This window comes from Phoca vitulina, unplaced genomic scaffold (genome assembly GCF_004348235.1).
Source record: "Phoca vitulina isolate PV1807 unplaced genomic scaffold, GSC_HSeal_1.0 scaffold1, whole genome shotgun sequence".
Taxonomy (NCBI): domain Eukaryota; kingdom Metazoa; phylum Chordata; class Mammalia; order Carnivora; family Phocidae; genus Phoca; species Phoca vitulina.
This window is the reverse complement of record NW_022589704.1, coordinates 101,816,660-101,834,686: the sequence shown is the minus strand read 5'-3', so window position 1 is coordinate 101,834,686 and position 18,027 is coordinate 101,816,660.

Genomic DNA, 18,027 nt, shown 5'->3' with positions numbered 1-18,027 from the left:
AAATCCCCATTTTTTTTTTTTTTTTAAGAGAGAGAGAGAGAGCAAGCACACAATGAGGTGAGGCAGAGGGAGAGAGAGAATCTTAAGCAGGCTCCATGCTCAGCTTGGAGCCCGATGATGCAGGGCTCCATCTCACCACCCTGAGGTCATGACCTGAGCCAAAATCAAGAGTCAGATGCTTAACCAACTGAGCCACCCAGGTGCCCCCAAAAGCCCAGCTTTTTAATGGACATTTTCAAACAGTCACAGAAGTAAAGAAATTATGCTAAATCTTTGAGAAATGAGGCAGAGTGTAGGGAGACATGTAGTGGAGCCCAGGGTTGTCCAGCCATGTGGCACCTCGGGGCACCCACAGCTAGACCCAAGACCCTCTGGTCTTGTCAAGTGTGAAGTGTGATCAGGGCAGCATGGGGAGAGCTGGGCTGGAGTGGTGAGCAGCCCTTGGGAACTGAGTTACTTACTACACAAGATGATTGTTTCCTATCTTTGGATTTCCACCCCCGACTGCGGACAAAAAATGAAGGGACTCACTGGTTTTGGATTTCTACCGCAGCAGGTAGGTCAATAACTCCTTGGCGTTTGGCACAGTTGGGTTCAATCAAGGGTGAGGACTTGAGTCTTTCAGCAATGATGGTTCTAGGCAAGGGATGAGAATCTGAGTCATTCCCATAGTCTCAGTGCATGACAGAGCCAGGGGACTTCACGGGAGCTGGGGCAGCCACACAGGGAGGAGGAAGGAGTGGGTGTGGCCCTGATGTTTCCAGCCAGGGTCCTCGGGCAGTCATTTTCCTTCCCCACATGTTCACATACAACAGAGATGATTGTTGATTGGACTTCAAAAATATTTTATGGCTGGCTATAGTTTCTAAAACTGGAAATGTCCCCATGTGTCACGTGAACAGCAAACTTCCTAAGGAGCAGAGGACAAAATTCCCTAGGATGTCCATAGCAATGAAAGCTGTCACGATGCCAGGCCACAGCCCACATCATCAAGGGTCTGGACTTTGGACAACTTTGCAGTGTGCAGACTAATTGTCCATTTATTCACCCATCCATTTATTTGCACTACTCACTTGCTCCATATTTATGACCTGATCTTGTTTCTAGTCATTCTTCTGTTCTGACATCCAGGTCTCGCAGGCTAGGTGAAGAAAAAAGATGAATAGCCAGGACGGAAAATTCTCTAACACTCCTTAATTTCCTTGTCAGCTTGTCTTTCTCAGGACAGGCTTTAAATACTGATGAGCAAGGAAATGCAAAAGACAGGGCATATCTGAACTACACTAGGACTTGTAAAAATTACTCATAGTTTCCTTGTGGACAAGATGGAGAGAGAAATGTCAGGAGCATGGGCGTGGCCACTTTCTCGCTGTATGTCCTCAGCAAGTTACTCAATGTCTATGGCTCTCCATTTTCTTCAGAGTAAGGGTAAAACCAATGTCTGTTGCCCTAGACACATGCCACCTGTGGGAGCCTGGGGTAAGTCAGTTACATGTATGATCTGATTTTGTCTCACAACAACTGGATGAGGTGAGTACAGCCAATTCTTTCTTTCTTTCTTTTTTTTTTAAAGATTTTATTTATTTATTTGAGATAGAGAGAGAGAGCGAGCGAGCACGAGGAGGGGGAGAGGCAGAGGGAGAAACAGACTCCCCACTGAACAGGGAGCCTGAAGAGGGACTTGATCCCAGGACCCTGAGATCATGACCTGAGCCGAAGGCAGACACTTAACCAACTGAGCCACCCAGGCGCCCCAATTCTTTCCTTTCCTAGAAGAGGAAACTGGGAACCTAGAGGGGTTAGTACTTGTCCCTGATCATAGGGATTTGAACCTAGGTAGTTTGGTTTCAGAGACTCTATTCTTAAACACTTAACTCTACTTCCAGATGATAGGATTATTTTGAAGCTAGAATAATCTCATTGATGTAAAGCACTCAGTGTGGTGCCTAGCACCTAGTAGGTGCTCAGTACATGTTAGCTGTGATCTTTGTTACCTGATAATTGGGTGGGATATAACTGAGTCATGGCCTCACTCAGGCAAGCACGACTAACTCCTTGGCGTTTGGCACAGTTGGGTTCAATTGGGGACAATTCTGGGGGTTATCTCTGTAGGTAGGCTATACATGTGCTTTGTCCTTATCCCCTTCCTGCTCTTTATATTTCATGCTGGGATGAGATTGGTATCTGCACACTTGTGATACGTGTCACACAGCTGGTTGGCACTAGGAATATAAAATGGGTGATAGAATGTAAATTCAATGAGCTCCTCAATAGTAATTAAGAACAAAATCTAATGAGATTAAATTTAATAGGGATAAATATATGGTTCTGCCCTTACAGTTGAGTTCAATTTAATAAGCATTTATGTAACATCTTATATGTACCATTTTTTGTATAAAATATTTGGGGTGAAAAGTTGGATAAGAAGCAGTCCCCACTCTTGAAGACTTCTCTTCCCTCTAAAAAGTGACTGCCCAAGTAAAAGATACGCCTTCAATGTCCTCTTCCTCACACAGACCCTCCTTGCCCACTCTGGGACCAGCCTCCACATCAGACTGGATTGGAGATTGATGGCTCAGCAGCAGCTCTCAGGAAACACACTTAGGAATTCTGGTGATGTTTGTCTTTCTTCTGGGCTGCACAGCACATGGACCCCCTCCCCCCACCCCCCGCCAATGTGGGAAAAATTCGCCACCTTATGTTTTGTGGCCTCATGTTCAAATTGTCCCATGTAGGGTCTAATTCAGATTAACCCCTGAATCCTTTTGAACTTGGCCCTTGTGATCTTTAAAGTTAAAAAGGAAATGAAGAGAAGTGAAAAGGATTTGAGAGACAGTGATGGATAAGAAGACAAAGAAGATCTGATATATGTATGAGAGTGATGTCTAAGGAAGAAGATCAAAGCAATGGGACAGAATGAATATTAAAATCTACTAAATTAAGGGGTGCCCGGGCGGCTAGGTCTGTTGGGTGTCTGATTCTTGATTTCAGCTCAGGTCATGATCTCAGGATCCTGGGATTGAGCCCTGCTGCATCGAGCTCTGCACTCAGTACGGAGTTTGCTTGAGATTCTCCCTCTTCCTTTGCCCCTCCTGCCCACTCGCATGCTCTCTGTCTCTCTAAATAAATAATAAGAAAGTCTTTAAAATCTATTAAATTAAAATTAAATTAATTTTTTGAAGTTTCCTGAAATAAAAAAACTTGAAACAAAATATCAAAAGCTGACACTCCATACCTAGGAAAATTGGAGCAGAAGGGCAATGATGAGACGTACAGTAAAATTAGTAGATTTTTTTTTTTAAAGATTTTATTCATTTATTTATTTGAGAGAGAGAGCGTGAGCAGGGGGAGAGAGACAAGCAGACTCTGCTCTGAGTGCAGAGCCTGACGCTGGGCTCGATCTCAAGATCCTGAGATCATGACCTGAGCCACAATCAAGAGTCGGATGCTTAACTGACTGAGCCACCCAGGCACCCCTAAAAGCAGATTTTAAAGAAAAAATCTTTTGGATATGTAGGAAATAAGGCCAAGTCAATGTAAGGCCGCACAGTCCAGTATGGTAGTGGCCAGCCTCACGTACCTATTTAAATTAAAATTAAATAAAATAAAAAATTCAATTCTTCTCATGCTCTAAGTGCTCAGCAAGGACACGTAGTCAGTGGCTGTCACACTGGACAGTACAGATTCTAGAAAGTTTGCATTATCAAAGAAAGTTCCGTTGGACAGCACTTCTCTAGGAAAAAGAAGTCAGGTTGGCATCAGATATTTTGTTGGAAGCATTTCATGCCAGAACACATTAGACAAACATATTTATATTGAAGGAAATAATACGTGAGCTAAGGATTTTCTTTCTTTCCAAAGTGACCTTCAAGTATAAAGACCATGAACTGTTATGAACTTGTAAGAACTCAGGGACTATAATTTCCATGAGCCTGACCTGAGAAGTCTATTAAGGAATTCGTTTCGGGCAACCAGAATCACTGGAGACAAATCAACAAAGGACTAACGGAGACACTAAGTGATGACCTGTAGATTTAAGACTGAACCGTGGTTGGACGGGATGCGTATAGGATGTAAAGGCTACACGCTCTAATGAGGTATGTAGTGCAACCATCCAAACGAGCCTTCACTCATGCTTGCTCATGCCAGCATGACTCACCGGCCCTTGTGATTGGGAGCCAATGGTGCAGAATTTCGAAGAGCTGCATGGGCAGAGGGGAGAAGGGAAACGTTCTGGCCATGAGCAAATGGAGGCTCAGAGAGCTAAAGACACATGCCTCAAGTCTTAGGGCCGGTAAACCACATGCACTCCACTCCAGCACTCGGCCTTCTACATGTACTGGCAGCTTGTATGACCACTTGGCTTATTTCCCAGCAGGCACTGGGGCAGCCCTAGCTGCCTCTGTGTCCTCCTGCCCTTGGCAGGAGCTCTTGCCCCAGTGGACAGCATGGCCTGACATGTGAACTTGGAGCTCGGGCAGGCTCCCAGCAGACCTGGGAGTGCTCTCTGTGCTCCCCCACCCCCGGAATCTCCTGACACATTCCCTGGCTTGGCATCGGCCCCCTGTTCTGGCAGGCCCAACCTGCCAGTGGTATCTGCCAAGCTTCTGCTCAGCCTGCCTTGATGCTGGGAACAAAGAGACCAGTTTAGCCCAAGCTGTCACCTGCTTCTCAGAGGCTGCAGGCATCATGGCAGGGCAAGCCCCTGTGGCAGCTTCCCAGAAAACAGGTCTGGAGGGAGGATTCAGACATGCTGGTCCATGTTCAGAGGGAAGGGATACTTGTCCTAAGGGACAAGGAGACATGCTGTGGGTGGTGGGTTTGGCAGAGGAGAAAGCCCATTATTGCTCATCCGTGTAGCTACCACTCCCCCCCCACCCCGCAAATTTATAGAGTGTGTATTAGGGGCCAGGTCCAGTGCCTGCTCTGGGAAAACAGTAGTGATAAAGGGAGCAACGTCTCTGCCTTTATGGAACTTAGAGTCAAGTGCAGGGGGGAGTCATAGCTGAGTAAGGAAATGAGACAGGTATGAATTTCATACTCTCAATCCCAGGTGTGCAAGAAAATGTAACTTTAATTTTCTATAATTTACCTTAATTTCTATTTTGAGACTGCACTTCATTGGGAGAGCAAATGTTTAATGATCACAGTTAGCTTGGGGTTCCCTTTTTTTCTGCCCCGTGGGTTATGTCTAGGTTCTGGGAGGCTTATGCAGCTCCATGGAAAATTTATGTGGCAGGGTCCCTGGGTGCAGCCTACTGCCCGTAAGGCCCGGCTGCCCTCTTGGGGCTCTGTTCAGAGTCCTCTCCTTGGGCTCTACACCTCCTCAAGCTCTCAGAGACCTACCCTGGACCTGTTCTTCACTGAGCCTTGGTGAATATCCTAGAAATATGATCCCCCCCCATAAGCAAATGAATCCATCCTACAAATTGAAGGGGAGGAGGAGGGCACTCTGATGGGAGAAGGAGCTTGTTTTAGATGGGGAAGAACCAGGATGGTCTCTTTGAGGAGGTGACATTTGAGCTGAGACCAAAAAAGTCCAGAAATGAGCTGGAAGGATCAGGCGGTCAGAGGAAACAAGATTCTGGTAAGGAGGGCCAGGAGGTGGGAATGAGCGCCATGCCCAAAGGGCCCATGGCAGCTGGTGTGAAGGGAGCCCAACCAACCATTACCTTCTAGGGGAGTTCCTTGGGGTCCATCCAACCAGTGTCTGCCCAGGCATCTCTCTGTCCCCCGAGGGAAGCTCGGACTCCCAGGGAGCAGGCGTGAGCTCGGTGGCCATCCTGAGGCTGCTCATGCCATAGACGTTCTAGAAGTTCAGAGAGCAGTTCAGTGTATACGCAGCTTCAAGCCACCTGCTGGCCCGTGTCCTTCCAGACACTGGGGTGGGGGTCTTGACCGCCTCCCTAGGGAAAAAATACCCTGGATTCCCACCCCCGAACCTGAGTGCTGCCTGTGAGATCAGCCCTGCTGGTCTCCTTCCAGAACCACACCCCCCCTCACTTGGGCCTTTCCCTCCCTGACCCCGACCCCCCTGTCCCCCTTGGCTCCCTCCGCTGCATCGCCCTTAGGGAGATGGAACCATTAAAAACAGCAAAAGCGGGGCGCCTGGGTGGCTCAGTTGGTTAAGTGACTGCCTTCGGCTCAGGTCATGATCCTGGAGTCCCTGGATCGAGTCCCACATCGGGCTCCCTGCTCGGCAGGGAGCCTGCTTCTCCCTCTGACCCTCCCCCCTCTCATGTACTCTCTCTCTCTCTCATTCTCTCTGTCTCAAATAAATAAATAAAATCTTTAAAAATAAAATAAAATAAAATAAAAAAAATAAAAACAGCAAAAGCTTTCACACTTGAGCAGGAAGGACTCCATTTGTTAGGCCTCCCAAGGACATTCGTGTTTTAAAAAGATGGCTTATGTCAAAAGAACTTCCAAAGAATGGTGGGATCTGGGGCATTCGATGAGGCAGAAGCTCTCTTGAGCCCTTTACTCTGTGTCCCGCCGGCCGACCTCGTCTGTACACACACGAGCACACGCACGTGCACACACACACCTGCGTTCCCATGTCCCGCTCGGCAGTCGCCTCTACGTCCCTACTTGCCTCCGGAGGCCCCCTCTCCACCCGCAGGAATGGGGCTGAGGGGGCCCAGTGGGGCAGACACAGCCAGGGTGTGGAAGCGAAGCCAAGGAAGACCAAGGGAATGGGTGTCAGACAAGAGGCAGCCGTAGAGCAGACGTAGGGCCAGGCACTTCCAATGTTTCCTTTAATCTTTACCAAGGCTCATTAAGCTAGGTAGGCTCTTATCCCCACTTTCAGGTAAGGAAATCAGGGTTCCGAGAGGTTAAGGGATTCATCCATGTCAGCACAGTGAGGATTCTGACAGACCCCGAACCCCTTCCCCCGCTGCCTCGCCCTGCTCGCTGCCTTGCTGTGTGTCCTGGTGCCCCAGAAAGTCCAGACCTGGGAAGGGTGTTGGGCTCAATCCATCTTTGGCCCTTCACCCCCCAGAACAGGGGTCAAGAATGTCTGCAGGAAGTGTCTGGGTACTAAGTGTGATGCATTCTGACAGCTCTCCAGGTGTTCAATGACAGCCTGGTGGAACCGTGCAGGGGAGAATAGGCCCTTAGCCAAGGCACTTGAACCACCACGAAATGGAAAGGGCTCAAGTCTGTGGTTTTCCTGATGCATGAATGGGCAAGGTTGGGGGAGCAGTTGAACAACCCTGGGGGCTTGGGGTGCCAGGCAGCACCTGGGCTGAGTCTGCCTGACCCTGGGGCGAGAGGGCGGCAGCTCCCCCACTCCTTCTTACACACCCTATGTGCTTGGAACTCACTTCTGTCTCCACTATGGAAGGCAAAGCTAGGAGTGACTAAATCCTGTCTCGGTTCCAGCATGTTTTGCAGACATGATTTATTTTTTTTTTTTATTTCAAGTTTTTATTTAAATTTCAGTTCGTTAACATATAGAGTAATACTAGTTTCAGGAGTAGAATTTAGTGATTCATCTCTCACATACAACACCCGGTGCTCATCACTATTGCAGACATGATTAAAGAAACTGAACCGCGAACCCCAGGGCAGAGTCCCTCCCAGGCCTGGAACCTGGAAGATTCCAATTTTGTTAAGTAGGGGATACCTCCATTAAGAACATCAACAAAATGTCAAGGACCATGATAGCAGCTGGGCCTCTGTATACATGGTTTGATAGATTATATAATGAAATAAAAAAGCATGATATATAGTTTTTTAAAACATGAATTTATACTTATTCACCAAGATAACATTCAACTACTTTGGTTGGAAAAATTGGCACCAAGTAAATGTGTGTGATGTTATTTATTTGGAATGGAGGCGATCTTTGGAGTGACTGTGGATTCACAGGCCCTTTGCAATTACTCTGAGCAAACTCTTCCGCAAGGAGAGCCTCCCCCAGGGCCACGGGTGTGTCCGCCTACACCATCTCACTGCCAGGGTCTTAGATTTGAGGGTTCTTGGTGACACCTTCCGCTGAGCTTCCGTGTGACCTTAGGCAAGTGACTTGAGTCCTGTGTGCTGCAGTCTTCCCCTTCTTACCTATGCCTAGGGGTGCAGGGACAGAATGAGATGCTGCCCATGAGACAGGTGTCTGGGAAGACCCAGGCTTACGGCCTCAGCTGCTACACCTCTTTTACTGTTCCACATGGCAACAAAACATATACCCTTTCTCCCTTATTTTTTATTAAACCTTCAGACTCGGAAGGGAAGGGAGAAAAGCAAAGGCTACTTAGTGGAGGACAGTTGTGGCCAGGATACTTCTGCCTCAGCTTTCCCAGAACTTCATCAGGGAGGACTCACTTTCCTGAAACCAGAGACTGCTGGCTTTCCCCTTCTACCTTACAAAGGGCTGGATCATGTCCCAGGGGCAGAGTTAGCTTAGACAGGTAAGTTACTCAGAGCCACAGGAAACTGATGGAAGCAGAGGATGAAGCTGGAGACCCAGAGGCCAACCTCTGCCATTTAGTTCCCCATTCATTTCCTTACCGAGCTACCCAGTAAGTCTTCCCTGCTGTTTGCTCTGGGCTGGGTGCATGCTAGGTGTGGGGGCCACAACGTGTTTGAGGACCAGATCCTGTTGTCACAGAGTTCCCTATCTGGTTGGAGATCAAGACATACCCACAAAAAGAAATTCTATGGTTTGGGGATAGTCCACAGTTTACAATTCTTCATGACTCATGGAGGAGAAGGAAGAGTACATAAACATACCCATGAATATATGGACAATTGATTTGTGACAATATGCTAAGGCAATTTAGTGCAGAAAGGATAGTTTTTTCCTCAAGTGGTGCTACAACAATGAGATATCCATAGGGGAAAAAACAAGAGTTTGATTCATACCTCTCACTATACATAAAAATTCACTCAGGGTGAGTCATTCCTAAACCAAATTTGAAATGAGCTTAAGATGGATCACAAACCTGAACGCAAAATTGTTAAAACTATAAAACTTCTAGAAGAAATCATAAGAGAAAGTCTTTGTGACATTGGATTAAATGAAGATTTCTTTGATATGACCCCAGAAGTATGATCCATGACAAAAAAAAAAAAAAAACCAAATTAATATATTGGACTTCACTAGAATTAGGAAGTTCTGCTCTTTGTAAGACACTTCCAGAGAATGAAAAGACAAGCCATAGACAGGGAGAAAAATCTTTGCAAAAACATATATTTAATAAAAAACTTGTACCTAGAATATGTAAGGTATTATCTACATATTGAAAATTATATAACTATATTGAGAAACACTATAATAAGAAAACAAACAACCCAACTAAAAAAGATAGGCATAAGATTTGAATAGACACTTCACCAAAAAAGATAAATGAATGGCAAATGATCAAGTGAAAAAGTACTCAACATCACTGGCCATTAGGGGAATACAAATGAAAACCACAACGAGTTACTACTGCTCACTTATTAAAATAGCTACATTTTATAAAATGGCTACATTTATATACATTTACACTGACCATATAATTAATGAAGACAAAGGAGGCAAGAATATATGATGGGGAAAAGACAGTTTACTGTCTAGAATGGTGCTGAGGAACCTGGACAGCTACATGCAAAAGAATGACACCGGATCACTTTCTCACACCATACACAAAAATAAATTTGCAATGGGGGCACCTGGGTGGCTCAGTTGGTTAAGCGTCTGCCTTCAGCTCGGGTCATGGTCCTGGGATCCTGGGATCGAGCCGTGCGTCAGACTCTCTGCTCAGTGGAGCGTCTGTTTCTCCCTCTCCCTCTGTGATCTCTCTCACTTTCATTCTCTCTCAAATAAATAAGAAAATCTTTAAAAAAAAAAAATAAACTTGCAATGGATTAAAGACCTAAATGGGAGACCTGAAACCATAAAAATCCTAGAAGAAAACATAGGCAGTAATCCCTTTGACATTGGCCATAGTGACATTTTTCTAGATATGTCTCCTCGGGCAAGGGAAGCAAAAGCAAAAATAAACTATTGGGACTACACCAAAAAACCCCACTTTTGCACAGCAAAGGAAATTATTAACAAAATTAAAAGACAACCAGCTGACTGAGTGGGAGAAGGTATTTGCAAATGATTTATCTGATAAAGGATTAATATCCAAGATATATAAAGAACTCAGACAACCCAACACTAAAAACAACCCCAAACAACTCACCGCCTTTAGATAAAGTACACTCTCCTCACTGTACATTTGAGGGCTCCATGATTTGGCTCTACTTCCCAGAAATCACTTGTTTAAGAAAACTGGAAAAGCCTATTTATAGTTCAGGACTGAAGAGCAAAAAAGGTTGACCTACAGTTTGGGGCAGAAATTTTGGGGGGTAAATAACACTGCTTGGAGATAACTCACCAGAGATATCCTTCTATGTAGCTCAGAGTTTGAGCACAGATCAAGGTTAAGGGTGAACAGGAAGCAGATCAGACAGGAAAAAGTGGGAATATTCTCTATCAAATAATTTGCTCAGCTGAGGAATCATTTATATCAATATCAGTTACATATTTATATTATTTTCATTATAGTGATTGGAAAGTGAGTCATGAAGAATTGTAATTGCGGACTATGCCCAAACCTTTTCTCTATTCTAATTATGAGTCAGGGGAGGAAAAAACCCAGGAAGACAGCTTCTTTTTGGAAGAATTTAGAAGCGATTAAAAAAAAAAATCTTTGAGCTAAATGGGGATTTTCAAGTGACATCTCATTTCAGCAAATTGCTACCACCAAGACCCCAAAAGAGCTATAAAGTTACAACCAAAACAGACAGAAGGCGACCACAGTCAACGATGCACAAGCTCAAAGCAAGAATGAGTGAAGAAGTATACAGTTTGGAGGGTTTTTTTTTTTTTTTTTACATCAAAGAAAGATACATACAAAATTCATAATAGAGAAAATGATAAAAGTTTAGATCGACTGAATGGTATTGGTGTATCAATGCTACATTTCTTTAAGACTTGCTCTATAGTCTTATCTTTTTCTTGTTGACATCAATTCCTTAATATTTATATCACTTTTTAAAAGAATTGCTATTTTATTAAAAAATGAGCTAGATATTAGATATTTATATTGTTTCCACTGGATTATAAGTTTCCATGGAAAACAATTCTGACCAGAATATGTGCCAGAAAGATCGTTATATTTGCATAGGTGAGGGAAATGAGTCATAGTACAATGTTTGAGCCTCTAATGTAGAGATTGGCAAACTGTAGCCCATGAGCCGACTCTAGCACATGGCCTGTTTTTGTATGTCCCGCAAGCTAGAACGGTTTTTATGCTTTAAAGTGAGTGTTTAAAGGGCGCTTGAGTGGTTCAGTCAGTTAAGCGTCTGACTCTTGGTTTCCGCTCAGGTTGTGATCTCAGGGTCGTGAGATCGAGCCCCGTGTTGGGCTCCACACTCAGTGTGGAGTCTGCTTAAAGATTCTCCCTTCCTCTCCCCCCTCTCCCTCTGCTCCTCCCCACTGCAATTCTCCTTCTCTCTCAAATAAGTAAATAAATCTTTAAAAAAATAAGTAAAATGAATGTTTAAAAAAAGAAGAGGAAGAAAAAGAGGAGAAGGAGGAGGTAGAAAAATATGTGACAGAGATTGTACTTATCTTACAAACCTAAAATGTTTACTATTTTAGGTTTGCCAAACCCTGCTCTGGTGTATGCAGGGATTGCAAATACCTAGCACACTCAGTACTCACCCACTTTTTTGTCCATTGTAGACATGGCTAATCAATTACTGCTCTTTTTTTTTCCCAGCTAGGCCTGGATTAGGATCTGTCTCCAGGCAGCCACTCCAAATCAATGGGAATTGGCATGTGGGATAAAACCTATTTGCCATCCCTGGACTTGTGGAGATGCCTGAATTATTCAATCTTCTTAAGGCCAAATGACATAGACTCCAGGGACCACGGGCATTGAAACCTAGATTAACTGTTTTGTCAGAATGATAATACCCAGGAACCTTACAGCTCACCTAAGAAAAGTGAATGGGAAAAGTGGTATTACCTTGATCATAATCAAAAGAAGTCTTATTTATATGATAATCCTGCCCCCCCCACCCTTTAATCCATGATTAGCTGAGAACTATACTCCATTAGAGTTTACCCTCAGCTTGAAGTCCTTTAACATGCACCTGTGTCTCTCTGAGCTCTGTGGCCTTGAGCTGTGAGATAAGAATGTTCCTTTGGCGTAAGAAATTTTAAGCATCTTAAATATGGAATGTGGGAAAAACAAGGACAATATAACTTGGGGGTTGGTGGTGGTGGGGGGTAATAATAACTCAGGAATATGGCCTATGTGAATTTAGTAGTTGTATACAAAATGTACTTCAAGTACCCTCTTAACTGGGAAATATAATCATCCATCTACACACACACACACACACACATACACTTCTCATGGTGTCTAAAATATTTACATTGGAGGACTTTTATTTATGTATTCATTCATTCATTCATTCATTCATTCTAAAGTAATCTCTATGCCTAACAAGGGGCTCGAACTCACGACCCTGAGATCAAGAGTCTCACGCTCTTCGGACTGAGGCAGCCAGGCACCCCTGGAGGACTTTTATTTATGCTGGAATTCCCTGGCTATGATAATAATAGCTGACATAAATCAAATAGAAATTACGTGCCAGAAACTTCACATACCGTTTCTATTCCTTCAACAAGTTCACAAGTTAGCTTCTGTTATTCCCATTTCATAGAGGGAGTAAGAGAGGTTGAGTTGAGAATGTGGCCAAAGTCCTATTGGCTGGTCAGTGCTCTCAGGGGGTTTTACACCACAGCTAGCACGAGGCCAAAGCAAACTCTCTCTTCTTTACACTGGGGCCCGCTGAGACAAGGAGTGGGGCACTGAGGGGCACTGGAGCAGACTCCAGGCCTACCCGGCAGGCTGCCCACCTGGGCCAGCTGGAGTTCAGAGGCTAAGCCGGAGAGATGTTCATGAAAGGCATCACTGCTTCTCAGTGCCAGACGGTCTGAAGACCTCTACCGACTGAAGGCTGACTTGGCCAAAGATGTGGATGAGGGTGCTAAAGGAAATCTTTTCATTGGCCCATTTTCTTCAAGCTTTAATCACACCATCAGGCTTTTCTGCATACCCTCCCCACTTCAAACAGGAGGATGAATTTTGGATCTGCACAGTGTCTTGGACAAATAGGAGATAGTGTGTGTCATGGAGTCACCACTCATGTGGATTTGGGATTTGTTTTCTCCCAGGCAACTCAGTAGTACTGGGAGACTGAGGTGTTTAGGTGCAGGTACCATTTTTTTTTTTCAAACAAACTGCAAACAAATACCTTCTATCTTTCGTTCCAACCATCAATGTCTCTGAAGACCAGTGAAACAAGGAATGTATCCAAGTGCAAGGTGAGAAAGGGCAATGGAAAACACTTCACTATGCAGAATGTCTAGGACAAGACAAGAAAGATGTTGTCTTGCCCATAGAATATAGTCCCAGTTAGGCACTTCTTCATATTCCTCCCACTCAGTACAGTTAAAAACTTTGGGCATTAACATAAAACAACCTGAAGAAGATTCTGAAAAGTGGAGAAAAGAAGGTGTACTGGCCAGGGACCTTGGGACCCAAGGAAGGACAGTGATGAGTTCCCAGATTTGTTGTGTGTTTGTTTGCCTAATGTACCCTGGACTGGGTGCTGGCAGAGCCAACAACCCAAAATGCTAAGAAGCACAGACGAAGAAGGCCCCAACAAAAGCCTGTTCTATCTAGCTTGAGGACCAGGAAAGGGGCAGTCTAGCAACGGAGAAAACTTTAGACAACAACCATCCAACTCCAGTCAAATACCAGAGAAAAAACTGTGTGCCCCTCCTCATCTCTGTCAACAAAGGCCATGCCAACCATGTGCGGAGCAGTAATGACCTGCCCCTCCCTTCCCAGTCAGGGTGGTGTCAGAAGAGGCTTCCTATACATTTAGCAGTAACGTGGCTCCCCTCTTTTCTAGGGTGGCAACGGAGACAGAGTGGGGAAGTTGGACTTCTGCCCCGCCTGCCAGTAATGGGGTGGTACACTTCTCCTGACCCTTTTCTCCCCTGGAGGAAGTCAGCTAAAACAGAAAATTTAAATAAGAACCAGACTCTCATCGCAAATAACCCAAATGCTAAGAGTACAATAAAATATCACTTATTATTCCAAAACCCAGGAAAATGTCACCTTGAATGAAAGAAAGATGATCAACAGATAACAACATTGAGATGACAGAGATGTTGGAATTATCTGAAGAGGGATTTAAAAACAGCCAGCAAAAAAAAAAAAAATGCTTCAACAAGCAATTATAAACACACTTAAAAGAAATTAAAAAAATAAGGTCTCAGCAAAGGAAAAAAAAATCTCAACAAAGATATAAAAGAGATGAAGAACAACCAAAAGTGAAAAATAAAATAACTGAACCAAAAAACCCACAGGATTAGTTTAACAACAAAATGGAGAGAACAGAGGAAAGAGCCAGTAAACTTGAAGATGGAGCAACAGAAATCACTCAATCTGAGTAACCGAGAGAAATTAGACTGAAAAAAGAAAAAGAAAAAGAAAGAACCGAGCCTCGGGGACCTGTAAAACTATAAAAGAACAAAAACAAAAACAAAAAAACAAACAAAAAAACAAACTGTCATGTGATCATAGTCCCCAAGAAGAGGCAAAACAGTGTGGGGCTGACAAAATAACAGAATAAATAGCAGCTGAAATTCTACCAAATTTGGCAAAATACATAAATTCACAGATTCAAGCAGCTGAGTGAAACAAAGAGGATAAAACCAAAGAAGCCCATGCTAAGACACGTGATCAAACTCCAGCAAACTAAAGAAAAAATATCCTAAAAGCAGTGAGAGGGAAACAACACTACATTTATTTAAAAAAAATTCAAATAACAGTGAATTTCTCATTAAAAAAAAACATGGAGTATGTTAACTTTCTTCAATAATAAAAAGAAAAAAAAATGGACGTCCAAAGGAAGTAATATAACATTTTTCAAGTACTGAAAGAAAAGAACGGTCCACTTAGAATTCTACCTCCAGCACGGGGTGCCCGGGTGGCTCAGTCAGTTAAACATCTGCCTTCAGCTCAGGTCATGATCACGGGGTCCTGGGATCAAGCGCTGCATTGGGCTCCCTGCTCAGTGGGGAGTCTGCTTCTTTCTTGCTCCCTCTGCAACCCCCACCCCGCTCACGCTCATGCTCTCTCTCAAATGGATAGATAAAATCTTAAAAAAAAAGAAATCTGAATATATCCTTCAGAAGTAAAGGGAAAAATTGAGACATTCTTGGATGAAGTTGGGTGAAGGAAAACTGATAATTTGTCACCTGCAGATCTACACTAAAAGAATGGCCAAAGAAAGTCCTGAAATGGAGAGGAAATGATAAAATGCAGAACCTTGGCATATCAGGAAGGAAGGAAGAACAGAAAGAGTAAATACACAGGGTCTTTACTAGATGTTGCACACCAGGAGAAAGTATTTTAAAGCAACTAAATGGAAAAATTTCTGGATGAGGTGCAGAAGGCAAAAAGATAATTTGTCACCTATGGAAAAGAAATGAACCTCCTGAGACAAGATCAATGCATAAGATAAATATAATAATGCACCAAAAGGGATGGCAGAGATATCATACATAATGACTACAGGGAACGGCAAAGCTATATAAGTAAAATAAAATAAAATAAGGTAAAATAAAATAAAGTAAGTGATGCAATATTCCCAGTAGCTGCCCACCCAAATGTAGCTATAAACTGAATGTCACCAGAATAAACGGACAGATGACAATTCTATGATGTATGGGCCACCAATGAGGCTTACAGAGATATAGCTTAACTATAGTTTTTTTTTTTTAATCTTCTCAAAGCAATTGGAATACACATGAGCCTGTGAACGAAATAGAAACTGATCTCAACTTCTAAGACAAGTGGGAAGGTACACAAAATTTATTTATAAGGCCAGATAAAAGAGTTTGTATACTGCAACTCAAACCTCCACTGACTAGTATGGAGGTAGAAAATAATAACATTCATGAATCTGAATGCTTAGTGCATCTCTTTTAGATAATAGCTTTCCTAAAACATTCAATACTTCCACCATAATATATACCTAAATATACATTCAAAAAAGGTCAAAATTCAAAAACATGAAATATGGATCAACTTCAAGCGTGACAGTGTGAAGAGCTTTGCCAACCTGCTCCCGAGTGAAACTGGTGACAACTATTGAAAGAAACCCCAAACACAACAAAACATCGAAAGCCTCAGAGAATGGTTCTCAGGGTAAACAACAAATAATGGAAACATCTCTGAAAACTCCATACCGTTTATAAATGTTGGTGAAAGCTCTATCATAAGAAAGTGAGAATCTGTGGTATTTGAACCAAGACTGCCCCCACCCTCCCTCCCCCATCCTGGCTCAGTGTGATGGAGACTCCTCTTGGGACTGGGCTCCCTCTTCACAGCATCCAGCCAGAAGGTTTTCTTGCTGGGAGGAGCAGGATGTCAGCATTTCTCATCCATTGTTGCTGAAGCTAAGTCCTCAGTGAGTCTGACTGAGAGGTTGGGGCTGCCTTTCCCCCCTACTCATGGAATGGAGGATCTACCTCGGGCATGGTGTGCCAAGAACACTGGGTCTCTGATCACCCATGCCCCAGCTTGTGAGGTGGAGATTCCACACCAGGAGAGGCAAGCTGGGGGGACCCCAGGTGGTTTCCGCACCATCACCCACAGGACGCTCAGCTGCTACAGCAGGAGTGTTCCTGAGAGAGAAGCTTGCCATTATCCCTACCCACAGCTCCGGAGCCCTGGCTCAGATTTTGCCTGGTGGTAGAAACAGGCCATAAAACAAATAGTGCCTTATCTCTTTCCAGAAAAACTGACTTCATTTGCAATAGGGAATGAAAAAGTTTGAGCCTAATAATACTTTCAAGAACAGTGGAAATTGTGGGGAAGGGCAGTTGAGAGGAGATCCAAGATACAGGCTAATCTGTAGGCTGGCTATTTGTGGGAGAGAAGCAGGGAATAAGAGGGGTCCTGGCATCAGAACAAAAAATCAGACATTGACCTTGGACACTGTTTCTTCAAAAGCACAAGAGTTTGACTGGACTAACTTGTACAGCAATTTATGCCTCCAGGGTATTGTTGAAAACTGTAGAGCAATGAATGGAGCTTAAAAGCTGGGTATGGTCAGGGAAAGAGAGGAAGAAAGCCATGCCCAAACCAGTGTCATCTCAGGATGACTGTGGGCATAACCAAAGCTGAACCTCCCTGAGGGACAGCACTAAAGGCTGCAGACTGTGGGAGGGATAAACTTCACTAAAATAATCCAGTCAGTCATTACACAAATAAACAAGCAAGTAACAATAATGAGCCTAAGAAGAGGGAGGGGGCAGAGCAGTACCCAGAATTGCTATCATATGTTATCTAAAATGTCCAGTTTCTGGAGCGCCTGGGTGGCTCAGTCAGTCAAGCATCCGACTCTTGGTTTCAGCTCAGGTCATGATCTCAGGGTGGTGAGATCGAGCCCCGAGTTGGGTTCTGAGCTCAGCACAGAGTCTGATTGAGATTCTCTCTCTCTCTCCCTCTCCCTCTGCCCCTCCCCCTGCTTGTACTCTCGCTCTTAAATAAATAAATAAATCTTTAAAAAAATAAATAAAATGTCCAGTTTCCAACAAAAAAATTACAAGGCATGAAAAGAAATAAAAAAGTATGGCCCGTATACTGGAAAATAAGCAGGGTACAGAAGCTGCTTGTGAGAGAGACCAGATGTCAGATTTATTTGAAAAAGACTTTAAAGTAGTCATTATAAACATGTTCATAGGACTAAAGGAAACCGTGATGAAGGAAGTAAAGGAAGGTATGATGACAATGTTGCATCAGATAGAGGATATCAATAAAGAGATAAAATGATAAAAAGGAACAAAATGGAAATTAAGGAACTGAAAGTACAATAACAACTTAAAAATTCATCACAGGGCTCAACAGTAGATTTGAACTGGCAAAAGAAAGAATATGCAAACTTGGAACTATA